Raw genomic sequence first — 6,458 nt, 5'->3', positions numbered from 1 at the left:
TAATTTTTAACAATTGAGAGAGAAAATTGATTTATGTGAAAATTTGATAAATCAAGTAGTTATTCTATTAACTCTTTTGTACAGATTTGACAGGCAAAAACATATCGAGAGAATATTATAAGCTATAGTTTCACTAGTTCTATTTAGAGAGGTTTAGTACCTCCACAAATAGAATTATTCATTTAGTTTGTGTCAGTTAGTAGAATCAATATGAATGAGAGATTATGTAGGTTAGGTGTTATTGAACAGTAAGATAGTGTATATATATTATGTGAAAAGGATGTTGACAATTTTCGTCACTTATTTCTTCGTTATGAGTTTACTTAGCAGGTATGGTGTGCGTGGTTGCTTGACTACGATAGACTTTAGGCCATTCTAGGGCTCAATTATTGTCCTGACACGTTTCAGGGCTCAATTGTTGATGATAAAGATGCCAAATAGTTCCTAAAAGATATTGAAAATTTTTTTGTTAAGAATGAAAAGGCGGATACAAGTAACTTTTTGAGCAAACATTTTTCCATGAGGTATAAAGGTAAAGGGAACATAAAGGAATACATTATGAAAATGTCTCATCTTGCTTCTAAATTGAAAGCACTAAAGTTAGAAATGTCTGAAGATTTACTTGTACATTTCATTTTAATCTCTCTTCCTGCACACTTTGGGCGATTCAAAGTGAGTTATAACACTCTGAAGGATACTTGGTCCCTAAATGAAATTATATCTCACTTCGTGCAAGAAGAAGAGAGATTACAGTAAGATAAGACTGAAAGTGCTCGTATGGTTTCATCTTCTTAGTATAAAAGAAAGCGTGATACTACTGCGAATGCGCCTTCTCGGTAAAAAAAGGCTAAGAAACAGGATCAAGTTTTAACATATTTCTTCTGTAAGAAGGTAGGATACATGAAGAAGGATCGTACCAAATATGCCACTTGGCGTGTAAAGAATGGTATGATTCTTATTTTCGTTTGTTCTGAGGCTAGTTTAAGTTATGAACCTGTTGATATTTGGTGGGTAGATTCTACTGCTACTACTCATGTAAGTGTTACTATGCAGGGTTGCCAGTGGAGTTGACCGGCAAGTGACGCTGAAAGATATATCTATGTGGCAGACGATAATATAGTTGCAGTCGAAGCTATAGGAACGTTTAGATTATATTCCACGAGCAGATTTTACTTGGATTTATTTGAGACATTTTATGTACAGTCGTTTAGACAGAATTTAGTTTCTATTTTTTGTTTGGATAAATCAAGTTAGTTTTTGTTCGTTAGGAAATAATAAAGTCAGTCTTTTTTATAATTCAAATAATATTTGCTCTGGTCATTTGATGGGTATTCTATATAGGCTTGATTTGAATTCTTATAATAATGAAATAATGTAAATAGATACAAAACGAAAAATAAATGAAAATTCGGCATTATTATGGCACAAACACCCAGGTCATATCTCTAAACAGAGAATTCAGAGGCTCGTGCCGAATGAGATTTTTGGACCTCTAAATTTGGCGGACTTGAAGTCTGCATTGAGTGCATAAAGGAGAAAAGGACAAATGAAAGGAAATTAGGTGCCGAGAGAGCTAAAGATGTCTTAAAGCTGATGCATACGAATATATGTGGCATATTTCCTATTGTCTCTTGGAATGAATAACGGTATTTTATGACATTCATAGATGATTACTCTCGTTATGGGTATCTATATTTAATTCATGAAAAGTCCTAAATCTTGGATGTTTTCAAGTCTTTCAAAGCTGAAGTTGAACTTCAACTTGGGAAGAAAATTAAAGCTGTCAAATCTGATCGTAGTGGTGAATACTACGGAAGATATGACGTTCAGGTGAGCAACGTCTTAGACCTTTTGCTCTTTTTCTAAAGGAGTGCGGTATTGTTCCGCAATACATTATACCAGGTAAACCTGGCATGAATAGTGTTGCAAAGGAAAGAACCGAACTCTTATGAACATGGTGAGAAATATGATTAGTCATTCTTCTTTACCTGAATCACTCTAGGAAGAAGCCTTAAATACCGCAGTGTACATCCTTAATAGGGTGCCAAGCAAAGTACTTAACAAAATCTCTTATGGAATTTGGACTGAGAAAAAATCCGTTACACATTTGGGGATGTCCAGCTGAGGTGCGACCTTATAGGCTGCATGAAAGAAAATTGGATTCAAGAACAATTAGTTGCTTCTTTGTTGGTTACGCTAAGGGATACAAATTTTACAATCCTACATTAAGGTCTATTTTTGAAACGAAAAATGCGATATTTTTTGAGGATGTTGAGTTTGGGGGTAAGAAAATATTAGGAATGTTGCTTTTGATGAGGATTCTGTAACTGATAATGATCAAATCTTTGTACCTATTATTATTCAAGATGTAGTTATAGTACAAGAGCACAATGAGAATCCTATTGTAGATCCAGTTACAATACAAGAGAAAAATGAGAATATTGTTGTTGCTCAAGATATTTCTACGGTACAAAAAAATAATGAGAATCCTCCTCAACTCCAACCCATACAGCAAGCTCAACAACTTTAAGAAGTGTCATTAAGGAGATCCAACAAAAAAAGGAGAAGTGCAATTTCAGATGAATATGTAGTCTATCTCCAAGAATATGAGGATGGCATTGGTTTGACAGAAAATGACCCAATGAATTTTTTTCAAGCCATACAAAGTTCTAACTCTGAAAAGTAGATTGATGCCATGAAAGAAGAGATGAAGTCTATGAAAAACAATGACATTTGGGGTCTCGTTGAATTACCTGAAGGTGTGAAACTAATTGGTTGTAAATGGATATTTAAAACCAAAAAGAATTCTAAGGGTAATGTCGAGAGATATAAAGTTCGTCTAGTCGCTAAAGGCTTTACTAAAAAAGAAGGCATAGACTATAAAGAGACTTTCTCTCTGATATCATCGAAAGACTCTTTTAGAACCATTATGGCACTAGTAGCTCATTTTGACTTGGAGCTATATCAGATGGATGTAAAGACAGCGTTTCTCAATGGTGACATTGATAAAACGATGTATATGGTACAACCAGAAAATTTTGTATCATGAGATTCAAAATCTATGATTTGTAAGTTAAAGAAATTCATCTATGGTCTCAAACAAGCTTCCCGTCAATGGTATAACAAATTTTATCAAGTCATTACCTCATATAGTTTTGAGGTAAATATCATAGATGAATGTGTATACCGCAAGTTCAGTGGGAGTAAATACACATTTTTGGTCTTATATGTTGATGACATTCTAATTTCCAGTAACGATATAGGCTTGTTGCATGAAACTAAGGAATTCTATCGAACAAATTCGAAATGAAAGATTTTTTTGATGCCTCTTTTGTATTAAGAATCGAGATACTAAGAAATCGCTCTTAAGGTATTCTTGGATTATCACAAAGGAACTATATCGAAAAGATTTTAAGTAGATATGGCATAAAAAGTTGTAGACCAATGGACACACTCGTAGTTAAGGGAGACAAGTTCAGTCTCAAACAATGCCTCAAAATTGTCTTGAGAGGTCAACAATGCATGATAAACCTTATGCAGTAGCACTAGAGAGTTTAATGTATGATCAGGTCTGCACACGTCCCAATATATCATTCATAGTGGGAATGTTGGGTAGATACTTGAGCAATCCTGGCATGGATCATTAGATAGATGTTAAACGCGTAATGCGTTATCTGAAGAGAACAAAGGATTACGTGCTTACTTATTGGAGATCAAAAAATTTGGAGATCATTGGGTACTCTGATTCCGATTTTGCGGGATGCCAAGATAGTAGACGCTCTATTTCAAGCTGTATCTTCATGTTGGCTAGAGGAGTTATTGCATGGAAGTTTAACAAACAGACTCTTGTAGCTTCTTCAATAATGGAGGCTGAGTATGTTGCTTGCTTTGAGGCATCCAAACATGGCATGTGGTTACGAAACTTTGTTACTGAGTTTCGTATAGTAGATAATATTGAGAGACCATTGAAAATATTTTGTGACAATACTATATTCCAACAACAATAAGAGCTCGATAAAATCGAAGCATATAGACATCAAGTTCTTGGTTGTCAAGGAGAAAATTCAAGAAAAACATATTTCCATAGAACATATAGGAACAAAGTATATACTAACAGACCCATTAACCAAGGGATTAATTCTTAAAGTCTTTCATGAGCATACTGCTCGGATGAGTGTCAATATTTATGATGCCTTGGTTATTGGGAGTTTATTTTATGCTATATGTCCTATGATATATATTGAATTATCTTTCTGCAGAATTAAGTTGATGGTTGATTTCATATTATGTGCAATATTTATTTTGTAATATTTTGTTTTATATTTGATCTCAATAAAGTTTTAAAGTTGAACCAATTGGAAATAGACATGTACGAGATCATTTGGCATGTAATTTCTATGTTACTCATCCAAATTTGATCTATGTCGCTAAATATATTAGTGTGGTAATCATCGTGGTTTAGTCATGACACTAATGTGATAACAGCTACGATAATTCCATATCTAATACATGAGACGAACCAGATTGTTAAAATAATAAAGAAAATAGCATTCAAATGTGCGCATAAAGTTTATAAGATGTGATTATCTCAGAAAAGAATATATGTATCCCAAGTGGGAGATTGTTAGAAAATTAGTTAATTTTTTAATTTATTTGTGGACAATTCATATATTAATTATAATCACAAATTATCCTATTTCAAATTAAATGACTTATATAACGATGATTTCATTTAGTGTTATAAATGCTAAATTGAATAAGTCATAACTATTTTTTATTTGGAATTAAATAAGAATAAAATCAAATCTTATCTTTATGGGCTTTAGATACTATTTTTATTTGAACTTTAGGGTTTAATAGGTGACATGCTCAAATATAAATAGTGATTTCAGGTTTTGGTCCCCAATATATTAAAGCCACCTCAGCAACTCTTTTTCCATCCGAGAAGTTGTAATTTACCGCCCTATTAGGGATAAAGAGAGTTTTAGTTGAGAAAGACTGAAGACAACTCTTCTATTAATTTTTAATTCTTAATTTTTATAAGTAAATGTATACTTTTGCATTATGATATATAATTTTTGGTGATTCAATATAGATGATTTTAATTATAAAATCATTTATTTTCATGGTTGATATTAACTATTATTGATGACAATATCAAAAATAAATAATTATAGATTAATTTATTGTATTTGCTGTTTAGTTTTCTTTTGTTTTATTGCCAGTGGTGGAGCTTAGTTCAGACAAGGGGGGCATGGCCCCCCCAAACTTTTTATAAAAAAATTAGTAGTATTTTTTCAAAAGATAAAAAATAATTCAATTGATTTAAATATTTTACTATGACTTAAATTATCCAATAAGTTCTGTACCTTACCGATATCCTCGGCTAACAAAACTCACAATCGAGAACAGGTCAAACACGTCGCAAGTACCAAGAATCTCACATCAACCAAACTCATACATCGATTTCCGGTAACAAACCCTAAAAAGCCGAACACTACTCAAACGTCCACCTTCCTCTACTACGCGGTCTATTTAAACAGACGAGCAAACCTCGTCTGAGGCAAGTGAAAAATAGTGATCATAAGCTACTAGGAAAAATGACTCCATAGCACCAAACCCTACAAATTCCTTATTTTTACTTTTGTTTGTTGAAGTTTATATTACCGAGCACTAACTTGAGCGTCAGAGTCCTTTTTTCAGGTTTCACGCCGAGGTCTTCAGTTCCGAGGAGAATACTTCTGAGCCCCTGACGGAGCTTGTAGCCGATCACACTTCGAAAGCTTTATCTCGCAAGGAACAAGTTCAATAAGCAACCCTCTCTCTACCTTTAAGTTCAAATATAAAAAATTAGATATTTTTATTTATTTAATTTAATATTATTTTATATTTTACTATTTATTTAATTTAATTTTTTATATGATAAAAAAATAGAATATTCAATAAGTATTAATATTATTGTATTTGTATAAATTGATACAAAAAATTCAATAAATGTTATAAATTTTAATATTTGTCCTTCTAATTTCTTTTTTACATATTCTACATGATATATATTCAAATTTTTATATAAAATAATAATAAAAAATCAAAGAATTGATGCATTTTTTAAGAGGAAGGCTAATATTTAAGAAGGAGAATATATAATTTTTACAATATCAACACCTATAGATAGTTCTTCTACTTTAATGAATCACGAAAAAAGTGAGATACAACCTTCAAAAGTTCAAATAGTTACATCTGATGAGTTTGACCTTAATCTTTTGGAACGAGACCCTGAAAAATGGCTTTAAATTTGGCAATATCACCTAAACCAGAGAGATGATATTAGACGAGCTTATCTTAAATGGGGTCCATATCAAAAGTATTTTAAGAATTATCTTTTATGTGTCCCCCCAAAAGTTTGTTTCAAGTTCAGCCACTGGCCCCTAAAAGTTTGTTTCAAATTCCGCCACTAT

Source organism: Arachis ipaensis, chromosome B05, assembly GCF_000816755.2.
Source record: "Arachis ipaensis cultivar K30076 chromosome B05, Araip1.1, whole genome shotgun sequence".
NCBI lineage: Eukaryota > Viridiplantae > Streptophyta > Magnoliopsida > Fabales > Fabaceae > Arachis > Arachis ipaensis.
Note: the sequence above shows the minus strand (reverse complement) of the source record.